The 27,980-nt window shown below is 48.6% G+C and overlaps 1 long non-coding RNA gene across 1 annotated transcript; it reads left to right on the forward strand.

The window, feature by feature from the left end:
- Positions 1–4,777: 4,777 nt before the first annotated feature.
- LOC147000118 (uncharacterized) lies at positions 4,778–12,928 on the forward strand. The gene is made up of 6 exons (XR_015046194.1): positions 4,778–5,130; positions 5,590–5,822; positions 7,388–7,638; positions 8,195–8,297; positions 11,472–11,567; positions 12,563–12,928. It is a non-coding gene; the product is annotated as an uncharacterized LOC147000118 (long non-coding RNA).
- Positions 12,929–27,980: the final 15,052 nt, after the last annotated feature.

The following is a 27,980-nucleotide window of genomic DNA, read 5'->3' on the forward strand; positions in this document are numbered from 1 at the left end:
ACCCGAGCTTCATAGTGAGTCCCTGCCTCAAAGAACAAAACAAAACAAAAAGCCGCCCCCCCTTGAACAATACACCGACTCGGGAGCTCTGTGGTTCTGGGCAGCTTGTGGGGAGCTGTAAGGCTCAGTCCAGTAAACTGTTGTCCAGGTGGCTTCTGGATTTGTGGGATTATGGTGGATAAAATGTAATCCCAGGCTGTCTGCCCCTGCCATTCTCTCCGGAGCTTCATGCTGCCCGCTCCCATTCCCGGAAACTTAAGTGTGATTTGTCCTCTCTGCAAGTATTTACTGAGGGCTCTGCTAGCTGTCAGGGCACGTGGGATGCAAATGCGTTCTGCCTACAAATCCTTTGCCAACTATTTCGCTGTTATCTTTTCATGAAAAACAAAACAAAACAAACCCTTGCATCCATTTACAGCCCCCATAAGCGGATGAGATATTTTTAAGGAGAAAGCAGAAATCACATTCTGCTATCCAATCAATCAGTCCCAGCAACAGTAATGGCTGGCATTGCTTCTGGGTCATATCTTCATTCAAGCAATCGATTCAATCACTGTATACTCTATCCTGAGTATTCAGTGGCTGGCCTGTAATTTTAGCATCTTTGAGACTGAGAAAAAAAAATATCAAAAACCCAAGGCCAATCTAAGCACTATAGACCCCCACCCACACACATAAAACAAACAAACAAAAAAACACCAAAGATGTAGCTAGCAGTCTCCACCCACGCCTTTCATCTCAGGCCTCACAAATAATACCCAGCACCGGCACCAGCCAGTCTTGTGTTAGATGCTTGGTAACACTACTGAAAACAGGACTCCAATCCATCAGCCCCAGCCCAGTCTCGGGCCTCTGTAAGTGTCTGTGTCTGCACGCCCATGGTATGTGGGCTGTGGTGGAAGTGGAGGCTAGAGAAAGTTTCTCAGCAATGAGAGCTGAGACAAACTTCCAAGAATGAGTAGAAACCACTTGCTGTGAAGGAAACAAACAACCCAGCCTGTTATGCCTGGAGGTGTTTGAATGACTCCCCCTCAGAAGAGAGAAATTAACACTTCTGTAAACCCATGGTTCTGTTTGCACTTCATTGTGCTTCTGTTTATTTACTTTGTCGGTTTGCACGTGGGTGGGGGGTCAGAGGTCAGTCTACAAGGGACCCTTTCTTTCCTTCCACCATAAGGGACCTACAGATCAAACTCAGCGTCTGAGGCTTCACCCACCATCCCCACAGACCATGAAACATATTTTAGGTGGCACCTTCTTCCTAGAGAGCTGCAGGCTGCCTTGAAATCATGATGCAGGTTAGGCCAGGTTGGAATGGTACCATAGAGGCACAGCCTAGCACCCCTGAGACCCTCACCTAGGACCAGACTGCCCCAATCTACACAGCAGAGATTGCTCCACTGGAAGTTCAGCTCACAGTGGCTCACACTAAGGTCCTAGAATTGCACACCAGCCAATCTGGACTGCCCTCCTTCAAGAGGCATGAATTACATAACCTGGAAGCTACAACAAAGAAAATATCCTGTCACCTTGTCCCATGAGGCCTGATGTCTCAGGCTACACACTGCCCAACCCATTTGTCTTTTCCCACTGGAGCCAATGAAAATGTGTCCCATTCTTATAAACTAAAGAGAACTTAAGACATTTGGATCTTATGCACAGGGTCCTAGTGACCTGATTGAGTTACCATTTGAGGTCATCAGGGAAGTGGCTCTGTGGAGGATGGGGGATTTATCTGAGAGTGGGAGTGGGATCCAGACTGAGGTCAGGGAGAGGGACAGCAAGTTTTCGTAGACAATCCAGACCTGAGCTGGTAAAGACTTGCTTGCACTTGGCAGGCAGTGGTTACAGCTGGGAAGAAGCCATGTGAATGGGAGAAGATTTAGAAAGAAAAGGTCCAAGGGGATGTGACGGAGACACAGGGATGTGATGGAGACACAGGGATGTGATGGAGACACACAGGGATGTGATGGAGACACACAGGGATGTGACGGAGACACAGGGATGTGACGGAGACACACAGGGATGTGACGGAGACACACAGGGATGTGACGGAGACACACAGGGATGTGACGGAGACACACAGGGATGTGACGGAGACACACAGGGATGTGATGGACACACAGGGATGTGATGGAGACACACAGGGATGTGATGGAGACACACAGGGATGTGATGGAGACACACAGGGATGTGATGGAGACACACAGGGATGTGATGGAGACACAGGGATGTGATGGAGACACAGGGATGTGATGGACACACAGGGATATGATGGAGACACAGGGATATGATGGAGACACAGGGATGTGATGGAGACACACAGGAATGTGATGGAGACACAGGGATGTGATGGAGACACAGGGATGTGATGGACACACAGGGATGTGATGGAGACACAGGGATATGATGGAGACACAGGGATGTGATGGAGACACACAGGGATGTGATGGAGACACACAGGGATGTGATGGAGACACAGGGATGTGATGGAGACACAGGGATGTGATGGAGACACAGGGATGTGATGGAGACACAGGGATGTGATGGAGACACACAGGGATGTGATGGAGACACACAGGGATGTGATGGACACACAGGGATATGATGGAGACACAGGGATGTGATGGAGACACACAGGGATGTGATGGAGACACAGGGATGTGATGGAGACACAGGGATGTGATGGACACACAGGGATATGATGGAGACACAGGGATGTGATGGAGACACACAGGGATGTGATGGAGACACAGGGATGTGATGGAGACACAGGGATGTGATGGACACACAGGGATGTGATGGAGACACAGGGATATGATGGAGACACAGGGATGTGATGGAGACACACAGGGATGTGATGGAGACACACAGGGATGTGATGGAGACACAGGGATGTGATGGAGACACAGGGATGTGATGGAGACACAGGGATGTGATGGAGACACAGGGATGTGATGGAGACACAGGGATGTGATGGAGACACACAGGGATGTGATGGAGACACACAGGGATGTGATGGACACACAGGGATATGATGGAGACACAGGGATGTGATGGAGACACACAGGGATGTGATGGAGACACAGGGATGTGATGGAGACACAGGGATGTGATGGAGACACAGGGATGTGATGGAGACACAGGGATGTGATGGAGACACAGGGATGTGATGGAGACACACAGGGATGTGATGGAGACACAGGGATGTGATGGAGACACAGGGATGTGATGGAGACACAGGGATGTGACGGAGACACAGGGATGTGACGGAGACACACAGGGATGTGATGGAGACACACAGGGATGTGATGGAGACACAGGGATGTGATGGAGACACAGGGATGTGAATGAGACACACAGGGATGTGATGGAGACACACAGGGATGTGATGGAGACACACAGGGATGTGATGGAGACACAGGGATGTGATGGAGACACAGGGATGTGATGGAGACACACAGGGATGTGAATGGAGACACACAGGGATGTGATGGAGACACAGGGATGTGATGGAGACACACAGGGATGTGATGGAGACACAGGGATGTGATGGAGACACACAGGGATGTGATGGAGACACACAGGGATGTGATGGAGACACACAGGGATGTGATGGAGACACAGGGATGTGATGGAGACACCCAGGGATGTGATGGAGACACCAGGGGAGCAGGACTTCATGGGAGGGTGACATCCAAGTTTTTAATCAATGATTGAGTGAATGGTAGTGCCACACAGATCCTGTAGCATCAGGGTTAGGGATTGAAGGGAAGGACGGGAATGAGGGAGGCATAGACACACTAACAAGTTAGAGCTTGTCGTGGCTCCTGTGAGGGGTCTGGTAAGCAGAGGGTGGCTTAGGAAGCAAGGCACTAAGTTCTTGGTACATTATTTCTTTTCTTCCCAGGACCCGCAGCTGCTCTGTCAGTCTGTCTTCTGACCTGCCCTCCTCTGTCATGCCACAAGGACTGGCTGCACCAGCATAGCTTGTTGCTCCATACAGCCTTGTATTTAAAGGCATGCTCCAGGGGTTTAATCCTATGCACTAATCTGGAAAGGCTTAAGACCCTACATTTTTAATTTACAATCGGATCCCATCAATGACATAGCTGATGCTGCTCACAGTCGGAATTTAAAGAGCTCTGCTACCCTTTCCAGACCCTACAAGTCTAGTATTCTGTGTGACCATTTCCAAGCCTTTCGGGTTTCTTATCCTCGGTGGCCATAGTTTTAAGAATAAATTTGAACAGAGGGCCCACCGGCTTTGTCTCAAAAACCTCGATGGCCTGCAGATAGAGAAAAAAAAAATCCAAATTCCACTGGTCATGGTAGTGTGTACCTTTAATCCTAGTACTTGGGAAGAGACAGACAGGTCTCTGTGAATTTGGGAGGAATCTAGTCTACACAGGGAATTCCAGGCCAGCCAGAACTTCAAAGGGAGAACCTGTCTCAAGCAAACAACAAATCCAGATGCCATCTGAGCTTTTTTTCCCCTCCTGTCCCTGAATAATCATCCTTCGGCCCTGCACAGCTCCGACCACTGTTGCACCTCTAAGAAACCACAGCTTAGTTCTCCCCACCCCCAGCCGGATGTACTCTTATCACTCCTGCCACACTCAGAGCCTATCTGCCGTCCTGAGTCTCCCTCCCATGGTGACTGTCAGTCAGGCTGTCTCTAAGGTACTCAGAGAGCGAGTTGGTAGCAACAAAAAAACAAAAGCCCGAGACACTGGGAAGGTGGAGAATCTCTAGCCCACAGACACAGGTCTCAGTGGAAGGGGAGGAGGCGTCTTGTACAGGAGGGGCTTAATGGCGTAAAAACCATGACTGTCCCCTGTGGCTTTGGAATGGGATGAGGGTGTACTGAAGGCAAAAAAAGTTTGCCACGAGACTGGATCTTGTCCCGTTTATTATTTTCTTCCTCGTGCCAGTTATCTGCAGAGTAAGCTTGTATTTTCTGAGGGCTTCCAGCCTTCGTCGGAGCCTCATTCTGTGTAGCTCAGTGTCCTGGACTTGGAAGACCTTTGGCAACATCATGGGTCTCTCACATCCCTAGGTGGGCCAAGCAGATGGGGGGAATGGATTAAAAGGTGTGTCCACAGTGCAGAGCTCGGAGCAATCCCCGAGGTGAGCCCCAGTCCTGGGGAGATTCATTTACCTTGGCTATCAGCTAATTCACTTGTAAGAACAGTGTGTGCTCACCGAGGAAGTAAAAAAGTCAAAGGCAAAATGTGTGGGGTTTTGTTTTCAACTTTTTATCACATGTATTTATTTACCGGTGTGGGGGACAGCATGCACGCGGAGTTCTCTCCTTCTATCATTTGGCTCTTGGAGATTGAACTCAGGTTGTCAGGGTTGGTGGCAAGCACCTTTACCCACTGAGCCTCACTGCCTTTCCTTTGTCTTTATGATGCGGCCTTTTCAAGTAGGCAGATCCGGACCTGATACTTGCTTCGATCTCAGAAGGAACAGGAATTGCACTGAGAACCAAAGATCTGGATTGTTGTGGGGTCTCTGTTGCCCCTTGTTTAATTTTTACTCTACTGAGTCTATTTACAGTGTCTGTTTCTTCCCTCCCTGTGACAGTCCCACCTGTCTTGTCCCCTGGATCTTACAACTGAACAAGGACAACTCACTCCAGGATAGAGAAGGCAGCTGTATCGCTTTGTGAAGTGGCTTGTTTCCTTGGAACCATACTGACTTACTCACTGTACAGGAGACTTTCAACAATTATAGCTCCGCAATCCTCACACCTTCACCTTGACCTTCTCTCTCCTGTTAGGAAATTGTGCCAAAGGTCCTGTCTTACATCGGTACAGGTATGCTTCACCGTATCCCACTGCCCAAGGAGGAAGGCTTCTTAGTCGCATCTTCTAGCGTAGTCCACATTGGCCCTTAGTAAGACCATTTGCCCATGAACAGCGCGGAGTGGGGACGAGGTCTTAGCTGAGTGAGGGGGAAGAAATGCAGAGACTATGGTCTTGCCCTGGGAAGCCTGGGAGAAAGGTGGAAACTCAGGGGGGACTTGCTGCTGCACAGAGAGGGGGAAGGGGACAACTGGAGGAGACACTATCCCACAGAGAGTGGGAGGAAGGAAGCAGGCCTGTGTCATTTCCTGGGAGGGTGAAGCCTCCTTGGTGGGGGCAGGGAGGTTCTAGAATGCTGAGAAGGTAAGCGGGTGAGGGGATGGGGGCTTGGGAGGAGAATAGAAGAAACGACACCTGCTGCGTGCTACCAAGCATCGTGCGCACGAAATCTAAAAATGTTTATCCTCCTTAACCCAGTAATTTCGCTTCTGGGAAATAATCTTAAAACCTAAATACGAGGGAGGCAAAAGTATATCTACAACAGTGTTTATCACAGAGCTATTTATAAGAAGGTAAAATTGGAAGCAGCCAACACATTTAAAAGAATGTCAAAGAAAATAGCATACTCAGCAGCCATTAAATGTGACACTCTCAAAAACTCGATAACACTCCCAATCAATTACGGTTACACCTTAAGGGAACTGACAGTTTATGATAACAATAGCCGTCCTTTATTGCGTGATGTTGGATGTTGCCTACTTAACTTGGCGGGGGTGGGGGGGGTGGCTTTTCACACATCGTGACATTCATGTCACAGACTTGGAGGGTGGGGTCATCTGTTTGTAACAGATTTAGAGACCGAGGCTCACCCAGGTAGGGGATGCATGCAGTGGGATTTGAGCCTGAACTTCCAATGTTCTGAGTGTTGCATTCTATGGTAGGACCACAGGCAGCAAGGAGTCCAGAGAAAAACCTCAACTAGAAAAAGGGCTCTTTCTTAGGCTCAGGAGGGGCCGTTTCCCCACCTAGATCCATTTTTTTCATTTTCTAAGTTAAAAAAAATTCTTTTTTTTTTTTTTAAGTTTTATTTCTTGCCGGGGCAGTGGTGGCACACAACTTTAATCCCAGCACTCATGAGGCAGAGGCAGGGAGATCTCTGAGTTCATGGCCAACCTGATCTACGGAGTGAGTTCTACGACAGCCAGGGCTGCGCAGGGAAACACTGTCTCAAAAACCAAAGCCAACTAACAAACAACAACCCCCCACCACCGCCGCCCTGTGTTTCTGATTTTTCTGGGAGGAGGGCGTATGGTGCAGGGTGTGTGTAGAGGTCAGGAGACAACTCAAGGGAATGGCTTCCCTCCTTCTACCTTTAGCTAGGTTCAAGGGACTCAAAGTCATGACCTCAGAATGGCACAGTCGCTGCTTTGACCCCTAAGCCATCTCGCTGACCCAATTTTCTAAGAATTTCCTAACGAAATTGTGATCTCTTTCGTGTCCTTTTCCAGTTTTTAGTTACCTTACCCATCATGCCTATGGGTCTGCAGCTAACTTTGCTCTCCTGTCTTATTTCCTAGACTGGCATCACCACCTTCTGATGCTTTGTGGCTTTTTATGGGAAGACTCAGACCGGTTCCAGTTTGGATTTGACAGAGTTTATTTTACCTGGAAGGGCATTCAGAAGGTTTCTGAATTTTAGTGGATTCACGCTGGGTTTTGAAGCAAAAGGTCTCCAGTAGTGCGGGCTAGCCTCGAGTTCTCTGTGTAGCCATGAAGCTTCAGCTCCTGATCTGTCTCCGTTTCCCAAGTGCTGGACAGTTACAAGCACGTAAGCTCGCATCCACCTTAGAACCTTCCTCTTCCTTCATTGATACAGACCACTGAGCAAGGAGCATGCTCGGATCCCTTTGGGCAGGAGGTACCGCTTGCTTTTCACAGAACGGGTGGGCTTTCACAGATTAAGGGTTTGGGAATTGCATTGCTGGATCCACATGGGAAGAAATGGTGGTCTGGTGTGCATCGGTGGTCCAGTGGTCCAGTCCATCACCAAGTCTAACAAAGCAGTTTCTCTTGCAGTATCCCTCCAACAGCCCTGACCATTCCCCTCAGAGCATCCTACTGGCAAACTTACCAGGGCAGATCTGGGGCTTCTCTTTGAGGGAAGTTATAGATTAGAGCTCCCCTTGGATGGGAAATCTTTGCCAGCCATCCTACGACAGCTATTAGCATGTGGTGTGTGTGTGTGTGTGTGTGTGTGTGTGTGTGTGTACACTCTAGGACACATGCACGCATGCACATGATAACGCAAGACATCAAACAACCGTGTGCGTGGTAGACAAACTACTGCTAAGCTACATTTCCAGGCCTTTTTTTTTTCTTGACAGAGCCTAGCCATCCAACCCTTAAAGCCCTGATCCTGCATACACAGCGGAAGCTGGCTGGAAGTCCTGGCAGTCCTCCTCAGCCTCCCCAGTGCTGGGATTATTGGTAGGTACCTTTGTGCTTGGCTAAACAGCTTGATTCTGTTTAGCTTTGGGCAAATCCTCTCCAGAAAGACAGTTACTCTGCTGCCCACGGGGCACCAGGATGCACACGTGATTCGACTCCATTCACGTCCCCGCTCCCTGGAGGTGTTTCAAAAGCAAATGTCATTTGAAAATCCGGGAACCTCAGCCAATTCCCGACACCTGCTGTGTGGCCTGCAGCCAGCTTTGGGGGTTGGGGGAGCTCCACTGAGAGCTTTGCTTAAGAACCTGCGATCCAGGATGGAAAGCCCATTCATTTCTCAGCCTACCGGAGGGTAGCTTGAAGCCACCTAAGCAAAATCAACTGTAAGCAAACACTTTTTCGATGGCAGCTCCCGAACAAACCTGTCTTGCTGCTCTGTGGGCCAGCACACTGTGTCCCATCTGTGTCCTGTCCTCCCTTCACTTTTATCTCCCTCAAATCTCTTCCTCTTCGTTAGCATCAGCAGCCAGAACGTCAGTCTACACCGTAAGAGGAAAGACGTCAACTCAGTGAACTTTAAAGACTTGTGTTCAAAATGTGTAATTAGACATTGAAAGCTGGGTGTCAGGGTTATGGTGTATACCTGTATGGAAGGCTGAGGCAGGAGGATTACCTGGAGTTCAGCTGAGTTTCATGTTGAAAATTTATCTTAAGAACAATAACAAGGGGCTGGAGAGGTGGCTCACTGGATAAGAGCACTGGCTGCTCTTTGGAAGACCCAGGTTCAATTCCCACCTGGCAGCTCACAGTTACCTATAACTCCAGTCCCCAGGAATCTGACGCCTCTGGCCTCTGAGAGCACCTATACTCATGTGCACACACCACCGTCTGTACACATGAACATAACTAAAAATAAAAGTAAGTCTTTAACAGCCACAAAAAGAAATTCAAAACTATATTGCATTCTTTTTTTGTTTGTTTGTTTTGTTTTGTTTTTCAAGACAGGGTTTCTCTGTGTAGCCCTGGCTGTCCTGGAACTCACTCTGTAGACCAGGCTGGCTTTGAACTCAAAAATCCGACTGCCTCTGCTTCCCGAGTGCTGGGATTAAAGGCGTGTGCCACCACGCCCGGCTCTACATTGCATTCTTGAAAAACAGCTAGAAGGTAAGTTTTTTTTTCCCAGCAGATATAAATTTCGTTTATCACATGATATAAAAATGTCTGTAACAAGAACGAGAAGGGAAGAGAAACCAGAAGTTCTGCCTCAGGAAGCTGAGGCACGGAGAGCAAGCTTATTTGGGAAGTCCAGCAGATTGACTCAGCTTCCCCAGTCAGTTCCTGCTGGGTGTTGTGAGTTCCCAAGCTGATGATGTCATCTCTGTCTGCCCTGTTTGTTCTTATACCTGGAGACCTCACCAGTAGACAAGTCCTTCTGTCCTGGGTTCTCCTTATTGGCAACTCCTGTTGGCAACCTTATTAGTGGCTTTCCCATTAGATTTCTGCTGGGTGTTTTGAGGTCCCAATTTGGTGATGTTTTGCTATCTGTCCATCCATCCATCCATCCATCCATCCATCCATCCCCTGTTCTTTATTCTTTACTTTGGCTTGTCATATACTTAATAAACTCACTCATTCCCAACCTCTAGCATAGCTGCTATAGACCGTTCCCAGGCCTGTATAGAACAAAGCAAGATGGCAGCAATAATATAACTGGCCTCATGAGGTTGCTAGGCATGCTGAAGAAGCAGATCTGTACACCTAGCACAGCATGCGTCGTTCAATAAATACTCAGAAATGGGCTGGGTCTTACTCGTATCATCCAAAAGAAAAATAATCTATGTCTATCTCTATAGATATCTAGATAGATAAGAATGCATATCTACATAAGTATATATAGATATATATTACATGTAGATGTATATACACATATACACTTACATAGTAGCATATGCCTATAATCCTAGCATATAGAAGGCAGAGACAGAAAGACAAATAGTTAGACCACGTAGTGAGACCAGATTTCAAAAATACAAAACTGCAAGACTAGGCCTAATGAGCCGAGTGTTCACCGTATAAGCCCAAGGACTACATGCAGTAAGGCTCCCAGGACCCAGGTAGATGTTGGCAGATAGAGTGCCTGCCTGAAAACCTAACTTCCAGGACGCAGGCAGAGACAGGGACTCCCCACGGCAATCTGGCTAGCTAGACTAACATAATCAGTGAGCTACGGGTTCATTGAGAGACTCTACTTCAGTACATGAGGTGAAGAGCCATTGAAGAAGACCCCAGGGATTGACTTCTGGTGTGTGCAAACCTGTGTTTATATGTGGTAACATGAATGTATACCTGTACATACATACAAATGCAAATGTGTATGCATGTGTGTGCGTGCGCGCTCACGTGTGTGAGTGAGTCTCTGTGTGTGTGTATGTGTGTGTGTGTTGGCTTGAATGAGAATGGTCCCCATAGGCTGATGTTTGAGTACTTGGTCCCCAGATAGTGGCACTGTGGGGAAGGATTAGGAGGTGTGGCCTGGTTGGAGGAGGCATGTTACTGGGGGTAGGCTTTGAGGTCTCAATAGCCTATACCAGGCCCAGTGTGTGTGTGTGTGTGTGTGTGTGTGTCTGTCTGTCTGTCTGTCTGTCTGTCTGTCTGTCTGTCTGCTGCCTGAGAAGCAGGATGTAAAACTCTCCTGCTCCAGTACCCCATCCATGTGTTTCCTGCAGTGACGATCATAGACTGGTCCTCCAAAACTGTAATCAAGACCCCAATTCAATGCTTTCACTTTAAAAAGTTGCCTTGGTCATGGTGTCTCCTCACAACAATACAACAGTGACTAAGACCAGCTCACATGCACCCAGCCAGCTCGAACAAATCCATGAACTCTAGGTTCAGTGAGAATCTGTCTCGAAAAATAAAAATTGAGCGCAGTCAAGGAAGGCAGCCTTCATCGACATCTGACCTCCACAGGCACTCATGCACAGCATGTATGTTCCCTCCCTCATACAATGCACACACAGAAAGACAGACAAGGAGTGGCACGCAGTCCGGCGGCAGAGCATCTACCTAGTGTGCCCAAGGCCCCAGCTCTGCTCCCTCATACTACACGGAAGAGATGGAGAAAAGAAAGCGTTGGGAGAAGGAAAGGGGAAATGGATGGGTGCTTATGAATACCAGCTGTGAAAGCCCTCAGCATATGAAGTTCTGTTCTAGTCTCCAGAAAGACACCTCAAGAAAACATGGATGTTGGAGGAAAGGAAGAACCAGCAGTCTTCACTCGCAGTGTGATTAGCCTTTAGAAGACTGAAGGTTTGTCTTCTCTCTTGCCCCCGAGTATCAAAGTCAGGCAGGGGTGGCGGAGGGGGTTGTCTCGTTCATCTACCCATCCAGGGATGCGGTGTACTGTGTATCAGCACCATGTAAACTGGGTGCGCATGCCTATAATCCCAAGGCTTAGGAGGTATCGGAAAGCAGAAGGACTACAGGAGACCTTGCCTCAAACAAACAAACAAGAACAAAACAAAACCAAATTGTTTTGTTAGGAAATTGTCAGGCTTATTCAGAAGGCCTAGATCTGGTGCTGACATGACATTTCACACAGCCTCAGGACTTGCAAAGCAAGGGGGCTCTGTCACTATGGGCAAAGCCCAGGCCCAGGAGATGGCAGGTGGAGTCATGAACCCAGGCTTGCATGGTGCTTCCAAGAGAAAGAAATCCAGTGCTGAAAGGCGAAGCTGAGAAGGAACCAACACACACACACACACACACACACACACACACACACACGTGTGCGTGCGCATCTGAATCCCACCACTCCCCTCCCACTCACAGCCTCCTAAATGGGGGTGGGGCATGCTGAGCGGTGGACTGCACCGGGCCTGTGATGAAGACATGCACCTTTGGGCACACCGCACTAGCTCCCAGGCCCTAGAATTTCAAAGATACCAGGTGTTCAGCCTAGTGTCCCATCTATTTGTCTTAACCACAACCGCTGTCTTCATGATGAACTGTTCCAGGTTGCTGAGTTTACATTTGTTGTTTTTAAGCTTCAAAGCAGGCTGAGGAAGAAATTAAAATTCATCTAAGGAAATTAGGCCTGTGGCGTGAGGATAGATGTAGGTTCACCTGACCCCAGACCTACCCTTTCTGGTTGTTGCCTGAATTGCTTTCCTCCTGATGAACTATCTATTGGACCCTCTGACGGACCGTCTGTTGCATGTCCTCCACATTATATCGCAAACCACTTTGGCAAAAGTTGGGCTCATGTCTGTTTTTTTGTTTGTTTGTTTTTTGTTTGTTTTCAGATCAAAGCTTCTTGAATAAGCTGGGATCGTCTCCCAGAAAGAGGCCTGGATTGAGGCCCTAAGTCCTATGCTCTCTGCCCCATGAGGCTTCTGCAGAACTTTCCAGAAGGTCCTTGCACGTGAACACTCCGTTCTCCCTTCCTCTTGAAGGAACAGTGAGGCCCGTTTCCTACAGCTGACTCTCCCAAAGCAACACCCAGTAGGCTCAAGAGAACTGGTTGATAAACATTAAGATTTTGGAAGCTAGAGAGGTGGCTCTCTGCACCAACGTGGGATCGGAGTTTGGATTCCACATAAAGAGTCGGGCGTGGTCACACATGACTGTGATCCCAGTCCTGAAAGAGGAAAGCAGATTCTTTGAGCACGCTCGTCAGGCTAGTCAAGTTTGTGAGCTCCAGGCTCAGCAAGGGACACAAACTAAGGTGGGACGCAGTGGGAGAAGATGTCTAACCTCGACCCATGTGTACATATGCACACACTTTTGCATACACCCATATGACCTCCCCCCAAAAGAGATTCTAGACTTCTTTAAACATAGACCAAGGGCTCTGTGTAATTTGTTTGCTCTGACTCACATTCATTTGCATTTAATTTATGCAACTGGGTGTCAGGCTCAGGTGCTAGGGATCAGGAATAAACAAGGCAACTCAGTTTGCTGGTGTCACAGAGCTTCTGAGTGGTGGGAAAGACAGAAGGAGCATACTCAACAAAGCCAGACTCTGGGTCTGGGTCTGTGGGAGGAGGCCCATTAGAACCAGAGGCCACAGAGATCTTTCTAAAGAGTAAGCTTCTCAATTGCCATGGATTGACCGGTGAGCTAGCAGTCCTCAGGCCTGGACCAGTGTGGCCTATTTAGAACTCATGGATGCTAACATGACTGCAGCCCAGTGGGAGGTAAGGGATGGAAAGGATGAACCAGAAGATGCTAGCTGGGCTGCATTGTATAGGGTCTTCCTTGTGGATCATAATAAAGAGATGAGACTTGATTCTAACCAAGCTAGGAAGCCATGAGATAAGTTGAAAAGGTAGAACAATAAGCTAGGGGTGCTGCCAGCTAGTGGGACACTTACCCAGCATGCATGAAGGCCAGGGCTCAATCTCAGTACAGCATAAGACTGGCATGGCCATACAGGTTTGTAATCCCAGCACTTGGGAAGTAGGGGCAGGAACATGAGCCTGAGGTCATTCTTTTGGCCCTACAGAGAGTTTGAGGCCAGCTTAGGCCACATGAAAACAAGCAGACAAACCAAAGCAAACCAACCAAGCAAGCCAGAGAGAGAAGATGGGAACATAGGAGCCGCTTGGGATATAGACAGTAGACAGGACGGTGTGCAAGTAGAGATCAGTTAGCAGGCTGGCCAATGGTGGCTGGGTCAAGCATGGAGGAGCTTGAGAAAAGTGGGCTGCAAGCCTATCAGACACAGTAATGATGGCAGAGGCACTAGGGAAGGGACCAGATCCTCAAGACTCCGGGGATGGATACTCGTGAGTCAAATTTCTGAAACACAGAAAGCAAAACAAGCACAGAATGGGGGGGGGGAGGGCAAGGGGAGGACGGAACCAAGAAATCCAGTGTGTGCCCGCTGTCATCGACAGGCTGAGTAATGGCCCCAGCAATGGCTTTTGAGAACTCCGTGACCTTACCTAGAGAAAGGGACTTCACAGATGTCATTAAGTCACAAATTTGGAGAACAGGAAATTATCTTGGATTATCTCAGTGAGTCACTGTAAACACAAGGGACTTTAAAAAAAAACCAAAGGGGGAGGGACAGAGTCAGAAAGATCTGAGGAGGGAAGGCTTGCCCTTGGCTTCATTGCGAGTTTACTTAAGATAGAGGGAGGAAAGCCAGGTGTGGTGGAGCGTGGCTGTAATCTTGGCACTCAGGCCATTCGGGTGACAGGATGTGTAGTGTGAGCTTAGGTGAGCCCATGTTTGAAAGCAAGGATGTTGAAAAGGGACCTCAAGGCTGAGAATGTAGACATACGGGAGCCGGCAAGAACACTTTTCTTCCTGAAACCCGCACAAGGATACTCCATCTGGCCCCTTGCTTTAGCCCAATAAAACCCATCCAGACACGACCTCCCAGACTGTAAGATAATGTGTTTGTGTTGTTCTAGGCCATTAAGTTCATAGCCCTTTTAACAACAGCCATAGAAAACAGTGTCCACTGAGCCCAGGAGACAGCATGAGGGCGAACTCTAGAATCACCAGCATACAGTGGGAATTTGCTTGACAAGGACTGCCAATCACTCACAGATGGGGAGCAGAAGGTTTCTAAGGGGAGAACCCTCAGCCTAGGGGACTACTGTGGCGTCTGAGCTGATTGGCCTTTTTCCGGGGTCAGGTACCAGGGCAAAAGTTAAGAGAGCAGTGTCAAGTTAGTGCCAGTTTTTGTGGCATAGGAGACCCCCACCTTGTGATCTTAGTTGTCTCATTGGGGGAAGGTGACATGCCAGAGAGGCGGAAATGTTTATATAGCATCTGCTAAGTGCTAAGAACTCTGGCCTGACAAGACTGGACTCATTAAGAATATGAACTTTTACAAATGTCTTAGAGCTACTTGCAGAAGGTCTACAGACCAGGCATTGGAAAACAGTGTCCACCAGGGAGACACGCTAATCAGTCAACTGGATTATCCCAATGCCCGTGAAATCAGACGGTGTTAATGAAGGCATCTCAGTTATTTTTCTATTGCTGTGGCAAAGCACCACGCCCAACCTATACAAGTAAGCACTTAATTTGGAGCTCACGGTTCCAGAGGGTAGTGGAGCCCATGGCCAGCATGGGAAGGGATCATGGCAGCAGGCAGGCAGGGAGGCGGGCAGGCGGGCAAGTATGGTGCTGGGGCAGTAGTTGAGAGCTTACGTTTTGAGACAACAGCCATGAGGCAGAGAGAGACAGAGACAGAGCTAACTGGAAATGGCATAAGCTTTTGAAACCTACAAGCCAGCCCCCAATGTCCACTAACAAGGCCACACCTCTGAATCCTTCCCAAACAGTTATACCAACCAGGCACCAAGCCTTCAAATGGATGAGTCTATGGGAAGCAGTCTCTTTCTAACCCCAGGAAGTTAGATACTGAGACATCAAACCACTCTGTCAGTGCCATGTGAGAAGACGTGGGAGAAGACGCAACAAGGACAAGGAGGGCATCCTACAGGCCATGTCTCCACCAGGTCACACCAGATACTCTCCTGTGACAGATGTCTTCATCTTCTGGCCTGGGATGACCCTGCAGGAGGCTCCCTGTAATAAACACAATGATAGACAGGGGGATTTTTCTAGCCAGACCCCAGCTGGCTCATCCCAACCCTATAGCAAGGATCTAAATGGTGCACATGAACCCAGAGGACTGGGGTAGAGGTGGGGTGGGCGGCGTCTAGGAAGTTCTGGTGTCTCCATGACTTGACTGGAACAAGGACTTCAGAGCCAGGAGCCTGCAGGATTCAGATGCAAGCAAGGCCAGGGGATATGGGAGTTAGGGCAGGGTGGGGGTTCTGCAGACTAAACAGACTTCCCCTCTGATCCTGCCTTGTACTGCAAGGCCTGCCCTTACAGGTCATTTTGCTATTTACCCAGTACGAATTTACCTATGTCCAGACAGCAAAGAGTTTCAGCTTTGTGGCCACAGGATCATAGATACTTGGATTTGTGCTGTGTACTAATAAAACTTTATGTAGAGACAAATAAAGAGAATATTTAAGCACATATACCATTGGCCTAGCGAGGCAAGTGATATAATAATAAGGGGTATACGTCCTTGGGGAGGTCAGACAATAAGACAAAATACAGAATTAATATTAGAGGTGAGGAAAAAAAATATCAGCGAATAACAAGGCAGGGGGCAGGGAGTTCCTTTAGTAAGGATCACGGAGCAAAGATTCCTTTTATTTTTATTAATTAAATAATTAATTAATTTGTTTATTTTTTTTTTCAAGACAAGGTTTCTCTCTATAGCTCTGACTGTTCTGAAACTCACTAAGACTGCTGTGTAGACCAGGCTGGCCTCAAACTCACAGAGATCCACCTGCCTCTGCTTCCCGAGTGCTGGGATTAAAGGTGTGGGTTACCACACCTGGCTTTAGATTTTTTTCTTTTTCTTCCTTCCTTCCTTCCTTCCTTCCTTCCTTCCTTCCTTCCTTCCTTCCTTCCTTCCTTCCTTCCTTCTTTCTTTCTTTCTTTCTTTCTTTCTTTCTTTCTTTCTTTCTTTCTTTCTTTCTTTCTTTCGTTTTTTGAGACAGAGTTTCTCTGTGTAGCCCTGGCTGTCCTGGAACTCACTTTGTAGACCAGGCTGGTCTCAAACTCAGAAATTCGCCTGCCTCTGCCTCCTGAGTGCTGGAATTAGAGGTGTGTGCCACCACACCCAGCTTTTATCTTCTTAAATAATGCTTTTTTGAGTTTATTTTATTAATAGGTTATATGTATTTATTCTTCCTTTTCTTTTGACACAATAGCTAAGCATCCCAGACTTGCTGTGAACTCATTAGAGCTGAAGATAACTTCCAACCTCAGATCTTCCCTTTAACCCCCACCCCCACCCCAGTACACACCACCGTGCCCAGTGTGCTATTAGCATATACTATGCATGTGGAATTAAGGGTCTTGACACACCCATATACATCACATGTGTATAAAACATACTCTGATGAAATCACCCCTCCCATTTTCCACCCCTTGGGTTCCTTCTGGTCTCTGTAGACCTCATCTACTTTTCTTGTCTCTCCTCTTTCATCTCTCCATGCTAAACCTGCGTCTGAAAGGTTTTTGCTTTTCACCAAAAGCACTAAAGCAGGAAGATGCTCCTACGCAAGAGGTAATTGTGTCCCTGGGTATCTGCCTGCATCATCTTGAGGACTCACAGTTCTAATTTCTGGGACTCTGTAATCATGAAATAGTGGCTGTGACTCTGGCAAACTTCAGTGGAAAACCACTTGCCAGTATAAGTCCATCTCACTTGAGCCTTACGGTGTTTTTTCTTCTCTATTATTTTTTTTCTCTTCTTCCCGCCCCCCCATCTTCTTTGTTTTTTCTCCCTCCTCTTCCTCTTCCTCCTCTTCCTCTTCCTCCTCCTCCTCTTTTTCTTCTTCTACTACAACATGTAGCCTAGGCTAGCCCCAAGCTTTCTATGGCTGTGTGGACAAGAGTAACCGGAACAGCCTCCTGCCTGTGTCTACCTCTTAAGTGCTGATATTGCTGATGTGTACAGTTTTAGGAGGCACTGGGGATCCAACCAACTGCCTTGTGCGCGCCTCGTATGCACTGTACCGGCTGATTGACAACCCCCGCACCCCCACACACATACTTCCTCCCTTTTATTCAGGCTGGGACCCCAGCCCTAGGGTAGAGCTGTTCATGTTCAGGACTGTTCTCATCTCTGCTAAGCCTTTCTGGAAACACCCTCTCAGATACCCCAGAGGTTTGTCTCCTTGGGGATTCTCAATCTTGTCAGAGTGACAGTAAGGATCGATCCTCACAGAATCTCACTGACTGGCAGGCTGAGACTCTGAGTAAAGCGAATTTGTCGGGGCCACTTGCTTGTCAAGTGGCAGCACTTGGGTTTGAACACAATTTAGTTGGTTCGCTCTATTTTGCCACCCCTCACCCATCTCCCAATGTTAACTTTTCTCTGGAGCAGGAACTGACTGACCTGGAGTTTGCCGACTACCCTTAGGCCATGTGAGTGACAGCCAGGCCCCTGGCTGCTGGTTCTCAGACTGAAGGCCGCCACCCCCACTGACTATCTGCTGAGTGTGAAGTGCTGAGGGCTATGGCTTGGGGGTGGTGAGCCGCAGCAGCTCAGCTGGGCAATTTGTGCTAGAAGGAAGAGTTCCTGGCCCAGAGCTGTGTTCTGTTCCCATCCTGCCTCCAATCTGCCCCCTCCACAGCCCCAGACTTCCGCTTGAGTCAGCCCAAGGCCTGCGTGGGGGCGTCCTCTGGTCTTCGGCAACATCCTGTGCTCTGACTCCTGCATACCTACTTTCCATTCCCAGGGAATTTCTCCCATCAGGGTTCAGGTTTTTTTTTTTCTTTACACACCCAGGAGCCAAACAACCCACAGAACAATTAAAAGTGACTCCCCTGAGGTACCCCAGAGCCATCCCTGCATTGTACAGTCTCCTGCCTCCAGGGTCTGGCAGGGCCCCCTGCCTTCATCCCCAAAGGTCCCAAGCTCTCCTTTAGCCTATTAAGAGCTTCTCTTCCAAAGAGTCTCTGTCTGACTCTACAGAGCTGTCTAAACTACTAGGGCACACATCTGCCATTTTGTTTGCCCAGCCTGCCTCCCATCCTGTATAATCGTTCTTTTAGTTGTTTTTACAGGCCCATTTTAAATTCCTTTTTTGTTGTTTGTGAGACCGTAGGATCTTACTTCCTGTCTCTTCCATCCTTAGATAGGCATTACAGGTGTCTGCCACTATGCTCAGAAATTGTACCTTTGGCCATGAAAGAATATAGGTAATTTAAACAATTCTGGCATGGTTGTCCACACCTATATAATTTCAGTAGTTGGACAGTTAAGGCTGGAGAATTCCCAAAATTCGGGGCCAGCCTCAGCTACAAAGTCTGGGGTGGGAGTCAGTTCTGTAACTCAGTTTGTGGCCCAAGATCTAGAAGTACCAGATTATTAACAAAGTGTTTTGCATATCATTTCTTGCTGTAAAAAGTTTTAAAACCGTGATTTTCTTAGAAACTGTCCCGATTACCTTGTCCCCACCCCTGCCTCTCTTGTCTAGGTTGGCCTCCAACTCTTGACCCTCCAGCTTCACCTTCCTGGGCACTATGAGTACTCATATATGACAACAAACCTTCCTGGAAGCTGTGTTTTAAAGGAGTATCTCTTAGTAATATGGTGTGAGTTTCTCACTGTTAAGACTCCATGCCTGATATAGCTGTCTCTTGTGAGGCTATGCCGGTGCCTGGCAAACACAGAAGTGGAGGATGCTCACAGTCAGCTATTGGATGAAACACAGGGCCCCCAATGGAGGAGCTAGAGGAAGCACCCAAGGAGCTAAAGGGGTCTGCAACCCTATAGGTGGAACAACAATATGAACTAACCAGTACCCCCAGAGCTCGTGTCTCTAACTGCATATGTAGCAGAAGATAGCCTAGTCGGCCATCATTGGGAAGAGAGGCCCCTTGGTCTTGAAAACTTTATATGCCTCAGTACAGGGGAAAGCCAGAGCCAAGAAGTGGGAGTGGGTGGGTAGGGGAGTGGGGGAGGGTATGGGGGACTTTTAGGAAGCATTAGAAATGTAAATGAAGAAAATACCTAATTAAAAAAAAGACTCCATGCCTGATATATATATACATGCGTGCATGTGCGCGTGCGTGCGTGTGCACACACACACTTCCATGGACACACATGAACGCACACACACATACATGCATACATGCATGAGCATGCACGCATACATGCACACACACACATGCACACATACATGGACATGCATGCACATGTACACACGCACACGGGAGGATAGAGAACAAGCATATGCCTTCCCTCTCTCACTCTCTCAAGGCTGACATTCCCCCCATCTTTGCACTCCAAGGCCTGCAAGGAGAATTGTCTGCGGAAGGTCAGTAGCTTTGACTGAGTGTCTTTATTTAGAACATTCTTTTTGCTGACGCTCATCCCATTACCTTTGAGTGTGCGGAAATGGAGCCCATTAGAAGCACGGGCAGGCAGGAGACTTCCAAACGGACTCGGATTGCTGCTGAACCTAGGCTCACCAAGCCACTGCGGTTTATTTTATCGACAGGCTTCTCTCTCTCTCTCTCTCTCTTTCTCTCTCTTTCTCTCTCTTTCTCTCTCTCTCTCTCTCTCTCTCTCTCTCTCTCTCTCTTTCTCTCTCTCTCAATGGCTCCTGCATTCTCTTGCTTTACCAGCGCTGACCTGGTTATGGTGAAAGGCAACTTAGCTCTCAGTGATAACTTCGGCACCCACTCTTATCTCTGCTCCTCTCATCTAGGATGTGTGGCCTACTTCCCGAGGCCCCCATCTGACTTTTGGACATCTATATCCAGAGCTCTGGATGGCCCAGGCAGTAGTGTAAGCATTCAGCACTCATTCCTGATGGGGTGCTGTTACAGACCCGCCCTGACTCTTGACTTATGACTTGCGTGTCCTTCCATAATCTGGATGGCTAGGGTCCGAGAGTCTTTAAGAAAGCCATTTCTTCCAGCATTGCCTGCTTTTCTGTCCCGTTTTGTCCTGTGGTCTTCCAGCTTGTGGCTTCTCTCTTCTCGGTGTCATTTAAAGCCCTGGTGGGGTGTTGCTCTTGTGTCTCCAGCTTTCTGAGTTGCAGAATTGAGGTGATAATGCTCACAGCATCAATGCTGGTGTCTTTACACTAAAAAGTATGCGTTGTAAGGTTTTGGGAGTGACACACCTAGATGAAGCATCTGTTCAGGGCTCCTACTGACACAGTGAGGGCCTCTGTCAGCAAGGAGAGGGTGGGAACAGGCTCTGGGTCAGCGTTTATCAAAGCAGAAAACACAGATGTAATTATCCCGAGCAAGGAATTCTGCTTCTAGGAGGTAAGCCAAGCAGGAGAACAAAGACCCACATATGTTTGTTGCAACAATGTCTATGACATAGCAGAAACCAGAAACCATCCACATGTTCATCCTTTGACAGGGTGGGTGACTGCTGCCCCAGCCGTGAGCACAGCTCTCTGTAATGATCTACCAGATAACTGTAGGCTTGATGACAAGTGAGTTTTCAGAGTATATATATATATATATATATATATATATATATATATATATATACACATATATATATTCACACTCATGCATACATATATATGCATGAGTGTGTGTGTGTGTGTGTGTGTGTGTGTGTGTGTGTGTGTGTGTGTACCAGGCATAGGTGTTAACAGTGAGAAACGCATGGCATAGTACTACGTGATGCTCCTTTCTGGAAACAACTAAAAAGCAAACAGAGAGCAGAGAATATTTTCCAGGGAGGGGACACAGAGGTGGAAAGAGGGTTTTAAGCAGTGTGTCCTAGTACACTTAAACTCTTATCATGCGGATATATGCAGTGTTAACAAAATTTAGAAATGGAAAAAGAGGGTAAGCTGGCTTGGTGTCCTGGAGTGTGCCTGTAATATCAATTCCCATGAGGTGGAAGCCAGAGGATAGAGAGTTCAGGGCCAGCTTTGCTATGTTATGGAGATTCTGTCTCACAAACAGACCAATATTTTTGAAAAGGAAGGAGGGGCAGATAAGTTATTTCTGTCCTGACCACTCCCTGTGTAGTTCTAGAACATTCGTGTGATGCAGATATCGGCTCTGACCGTGACCTATGAAGAATGGAAATCTGCCACACACTTTTGGGAACCAAAGGAGGATGGATGTGTAATCACAGATCTTGCCCGTATGTGTGCCTCCAAAAGATCCAGGTGTCGTCTGTAAGGAAAGCCAGTCACCCAAACCCTGTATGGTCACTTGTAGCCTCCAGGAGCCCTCCTCAGGCTCTCAAGTATGCTGCCTGTTTCTTCAGGCCTGTTCTGTGTCTGCAGTGTTTTCATACATCGTCTCTGCCTTTGCCTTCCTCCGTCTCCATAGCCCGTCTGGTAGCCAGGCCACAGACGCATCCTAACAAACATTTGTTCTTCACACGGTTGCTAGAGTGAGCTGTCCAAGTCCTAAGTAGTAGGCTCAGTGCTTAAGTCCTGACCAAACTGGGCATTGCTATGCCTATATACCTATGATCCTAGAACTGGAGAGATGGAGGCAGGGTCACCTTCAGGTCTGAGGCTAGCCTGGGCTACTTAAGAAAGGCAATTCAGGTGGGGAATACCTGTAATATCAAGGCTTGCTTGAGAGGTGAAGACAGGAGGATCAAGAATCCAAAGTCACCTTTGGTCACTTAGGGAGTTAGAAGACAGCCTGGACTGCATGAGCAACTATTTGAAAGGAAGGGAGGGAGGGAGGAAGGAAGGAAGGGAGGGAGGGAGGGAGGGAGGGAGGGAGGGAGGGAGGGAGGGAGGGAGGGAGGGAGGGAGGAAGGAAAAGTTAAATTCCACCTCATAGATCATTGCTGTTACAATAAAAAACAAACTCATCACTATGACAAAGATGCATGGTAGGCCCTGACCCACTTCTCTGTTATTACTCCACTGCCTAACATGTCTCTGCTCCAACCATCTTTGCCCTTTTCCTGCCCCAAAGTGTCTACATCCCTTGTTCCTAGTAGTCAAATGGATCTTCCTGGTTCCTCTCATAACTGTGCCTCGACATTCAGTTCTCCACCAAATGTCTCCTTTTCAAAGAGGCTTCCTTGGCTACACTGGTACAGAGGATGCCCCTCCCCTAAACCCAGCTGCCACTCCACCCTGCCCACCGCCCAGACTTATTTTCTTTATGGTAGCTGTCACCTTCAATAGCTGCTTGGCTGACTTGGGCTCTGACCGCTTCCTACAGACCGTCAGTGCTGGAGGCACGGGGGGCATTGCTGGTGTTCATCGCTCCTGTGCCTGACCTGTGCCTGGAGAGGGCCACTGCCAGGGTGGTAACTGTGTGGAGCACTCAGCAGGTGCTCTACATTGGCAGACTCTCTGCTGTTTACTTGTGTGCCTCTGGGGAGAAGCCACATGCTCTGCAGCTGGGAAGCAGGGCAAGCTGTGGGTAGCAACAGCAGCTTTGCTAGAAGTCTGTTGTTCCAAATTGTGTAGAAGCACACCCAGCGGGGGCTGCCTCCTGCCCACCTTCCTGTTCTGGGAAGCAACACATGTTCTTGAGAGAGACTCTCCCTAGAGAGAGGTTTGGCCAGGAGAATAGCCTAGTGCTTGGAAGGGCAGGGGAGATAGGGAAGAGGGGAGGGGAAGGGATGTTTTTGGGAAAGATGACCTGTCTGGGAGAAAAGATGAAAGAGTGGACCAGAGGAGATGGGCATCAGGGAAGTAGTTACAGGCGGAATCCTCACCCCTGTGCCCAAACTCACTGTGTGCACCCAGAGGACAGAAATGGACGCTCACCATGATCATGGCATAGAGGGGATGAATGGGCTGTGTCCACTTCCAAACAAACCAGACTACCTCAGACTGTATTCTCTGACTTATTTACCTTCTAATGCAATCCCCCAGGTTTCCATTTCCCCACCTTCTCCCTCCTCCCTGCCCGTGACGACGTCTAGCTATGTTACTAAGGTGGTCTTGAACCCCTGGGCTCAAGCAATCCTCTCAGCTCAGCTTCCCAGCTAGCTGAGACTGTAGGTATGTGCCGGCTTGCCCAGCTCGGGCAACTGCTCTCGGCACGTTCTTCTGGTTGAGAAGAACCTCAACCAGAACCTGGGTCCAGGAAGGGACCTCACCAAGACCTCACTGTCAGCTAACAGGGCTTGGATGCAGAGTCTAATTATTCTGCCACAATTTTGAGGCTCCTAAGACCTTCCCAGGATTTATTATTTTGGTTATCTCTGCCTTGTTTCCTTGTGGTTACCAGAAATAAACAACCATGAAGAAAAGAGTTAGTGTTGTGGGTTGGTTTGGGGACAATGGGGTTAGGAGGAAATAGGACCACTAAGGCCTGTGAGGGAATCTATAAGGACCACGAAGGAGAGGACAGGATCAGGCTGGATCTCAAACTGCTCTGTAGCCAGGCCTTGGCATGACTGGATCTCTATCCAGCTTGCGAGGCCTCAGCTCTAGAGAAGGACTTAGCAGGAACTGAATGGGGCTGTCCTTGGCACGGACTGTCCTCACCCTGGATTTGGGGCCTGGCCTGCCCTCCCAGCGTCCCGACTGCAGGACAGTCCCAGCCTGTGGGGTTTTTTTCTGGAAAGTCAAACACCCTGGGAGGCAGAACTCAGGACAGACTTGGAGCCACTTCTCCAAGACGCCAGGCTGGGGTAGCAGACTCTACTCACTGGGGTGGTAGTGTTGGCAGTCTTAACCTTTGTTCTCGTCTTTTCCTGACCAGCATGTGTGCAGCCTCCACATTCTCTCTAATCCATTGACAGAAGAACTGGAGATGGGCATGGTGGGGTGGGGGTGGTGCGGCTTTTCTCCTAGAATCTGCAGAGAGGCCATGTGGCAATCTCTATGTCCCACTCAAAAAATGTGTGGGTGCGCTGGGAGGTGTGGTGCACACCTTTAATCCCAGCACTTGGTTAGGCAGAGGCAGTTAGATCTCTGTAAGTTCAAGGCCAGCCAGAGCTACACAGCGAGCCACCCCCTCCAAAAAAAAAAAAGCTACTGACTATGCCTCAGGAGCTGAGACAGACACAGGAAGCAACATGAATTGAAGGAAGGGAGAAACACACCATCTAGGCTGGAGGCTGGACCTGGCAGAGGCTGGCTGGGGTAGAGAGGTTAAGAACTGGGTGTCAGCCAGGCGGTGGTGGCGCACGCCTTTAATCCCAGAACTTGGGAGGCAGAGGCAGGCAGATTTCTGAGCTCAGGGCCAGCCTGGTCTACAAAGTGAGTTCCAGGACAGCCAGGACTATACAGAGAAACCCTGTCTCGAAAGAACCAAAAAAAAAAAAAAGAAAGAAAAGAAAAGAAAAAGAAAGAAGGAAGGAAGGAAGGAAGGAAGGAAGGAAGGAAAGAAAGAAAGAAAGAAAGAAAGAAAGAAAGAAAGAAAGAAAGAAAGAAAGAAAGAAAGAAAGAAAGAAAGAAAGAAAGAAAAAACTGGGTGTCCTCAGTTAGGCTCTGTCATTTGAGGCTACACCTCTGCTGGAGAGTTGGTTGGCTTAGAACTGGGTGAAGGCAGTTCTGTCAGGGCCTGGTGCTCTGGCAAAGGCCATCTGGGGTCTGTAGGTGTCTTCTCCCTTGCCCACTCCCAGATCAAGCCCCTTTCCAACCCTCCTCCCATGCTGTTCCAGAGTGGAACAGTGCCACCCACAGAGCAGCTCAGGCTGGGTGCTGAGTCATAAGACCACAGAGCCTGCCAGAGGGTGAGAGTGACAGATGGCTCTATGAGGGTATGGGGGTGGGAGGCAGATGGAGGGGGCAGTGGCCTTGGACCCAGCAGGGATTCAAAGAGGTGACCTGGGAGGTTATGCGGAGTCCTACTACAACCAGCTCTTCCTTTCCGAGGTTCCATGCTCCTATCAAGGAAGCTGTCACTGCTACAACAACCAGCCTGGCTGGGGATTAGAGTGGAAAGTGATGGAAAGGACACCGGGCCTCCAACCCGAGGCCCGGAGCTTCCACCCGCCAGGCTGGGTCAGCAGTGGGAGGCAGAACCCAGCTCTGTTTATCCAGGCCACGCTCTTCCGGAGCAGATGGGCGCCTGTCAGTGCTGCCAGCCAGGAACTGGACTGACGCCCTCTTACTGCCAAGTGGCAAGTGACTTGAGAGCTCGGAGGGGAGCAGGTTTGATTTGGCTGTTCATGAGGGGAAGTCTTCCGGCCGGGAGCTGTCTGCACACCTGAGTGCACACAAGTCTCCAAGGACCATGGGACAGGGGACACAGTATGGACTTTGACCCAAAGAGGCCCAGTAGTGGCTGGGAGCCGACTGCTCGGGACTTCAGACTCTCAGAAGCACTGTGGCATACTACAGTATCAAGTTGCCACAAGCTAGGTGGCTTAACACAATAGGAATACGCTCCCAATTCTGAAGGCCAGCCTTTATACCAAGGGGCATCTTGGGTTCCTTTTGGAGGCCCTGGAAGAAATCTGTGTTTTCTTGCTTGGAAATCTAGCCATGCCAAACCTCTGCTTTCATTATCCCTTAGCAACTCCTTTGTTTTTACTCTATCTATCTATCTATCTATCTATCTATCTATCTATCTATCTATCTTTCGTCTATCTGTCTGTCTAGTGTGTACAGAGAGGATGTTGCATGCCGGAGCACACTGTGTGAGGTCAGAGGACAACCTGCTATAGTCAGTTCTTTCCGTCTACAGAGTGGGTTACATGGATTGAACTCAGGTTTTCAGTCTTGGAAGCAAAGCAAGCAGCTTTGCCCACTGAGTTGGCACACTAGCCCAACATTTTACTTACTTATTTATTTATTTATTTATTTATTTATTTATTTATTTATTTATTTTAAAATAAGGACACCAGTCCTATGGAGTCAAGGGCCCATCATGTGCCTTGCTCTAGGTAAGGGCTCTTTACTGCCTTCTGAGGTCACTTGGAATCAGAGCAAGGTTAATATATAAATGGGAGTAAAAGCACACCCCTCTCTCCTGCTGTACATAGTTAAGTAGAGGAGTGTCTTTGGGAACCATCTGGACAAGAAGGGCGGGGCTTGCCCTACTCTTTAGCGGCAGGCAGGAGGGAGCTGTTGAGATAAGGTTCAACTAAAAGGGACCTGGGAGCTAACCCAACTAACTCCAGGGCTTGGTGGGTCAAGGGAGGTGCTGTCTTCCAACTTCCTGTCTAGTTGTTGACCTGCCTGGTGTCTTCCAACTTCCTGTCTAGTTGTTGACCTGCCTGGTGTCTTCCAACTTCCTGTCTAGTTGTTGACCTGCCTGGTGTCTTCCAACTTCCTGTCTAGTTGTTGACCTTCCTGGGACTTGAACTCTCCTCATCCTGGGCTGAGACCAGCCAAGGCTCCCGTCTTTATCAGATGAGATGCAGCATTGACCGTCATGCTGGGCTGGAGGTGGGAAGGTGGAGAAGGTCTTAGCAGCCCTCAGCTCCTTGCTCCTGCCTCCAGGTTCTGTGGTTCTTAGAGGGAGGCAGGGAGAGAGCAAGAGACCATGAACAGGGATTAATTAACACACTGGTGTCCCTGGCCCCTGCATACAGTTAGCAGCAAGGGACGCTTACTGAACAGCAATAGCGAAGGCAGAAAGGCATGAGGTGCCTGTCACAGCCCTGCAACTTTTCAGCATCCACTCCCCACAAGAGGACTGGATCCCGGCCTCCTCGGTCTGAAGGATTCAGCTGTAGAATCTATCTTGTGCTCAGTAAAGTTCAAGTCTCCATTTTCATCTTAACTGAACACTCAGAACCTGGATTCCAGGAGAGCTAGAGAGTCACATCTTATAAAACTTGCATTCTGAGTGGTAAGCCAACAGAGAAACAAGGTAAGAATAAATTCTGTATTGGCTAGTTTTATGTCAGCTTGACCTAAGCTAGAGTCATCAGGGAGGAGGGAGCATCAACTGGAAAGGTTTCTGTAACATCAGGCTGTAGGCAAGCCTGTAGGTCATTTTCCTAATAAGTGATTGATATCGGAGGCCTCAACCCATTGAGAGTGCTGCCATCCCTGGGCTGGTGGCCCTGGGTTCAATAAGAAAGCAGGTTGAGCAAACCATGAGGAACAAACCAGTAAGCAGCCCCCCTTCCATGGCTTCTGGACCAGTTCCTGCCCTCAGGTTCCTGCCCTGCTTGAGTTCCTGTTCTGACTTCCTTCATTAATGAACTGTGATATGGAAGTATGACTGAATAAACCCTTTCTTCCCCAAGTTTCCTTGGTCATGGTGGTTCGTCACAGCAATAATAACCCTAAGTAA

The sequence above is a fragment of the Mus caroli genome, unplaced genomic scaffold (genome assembly GCF_978045245.1).
Source record: "Mus caroli unplaced genomic scaffold, Mus_caroli_1 scaffold_20, whole genome shotgun sequence".
Lineage (NCBI taxonomy): Eukaryota > Metazoa > Chordata > Mammalia > Rodentia > Muridae > Mus > Mus caroli.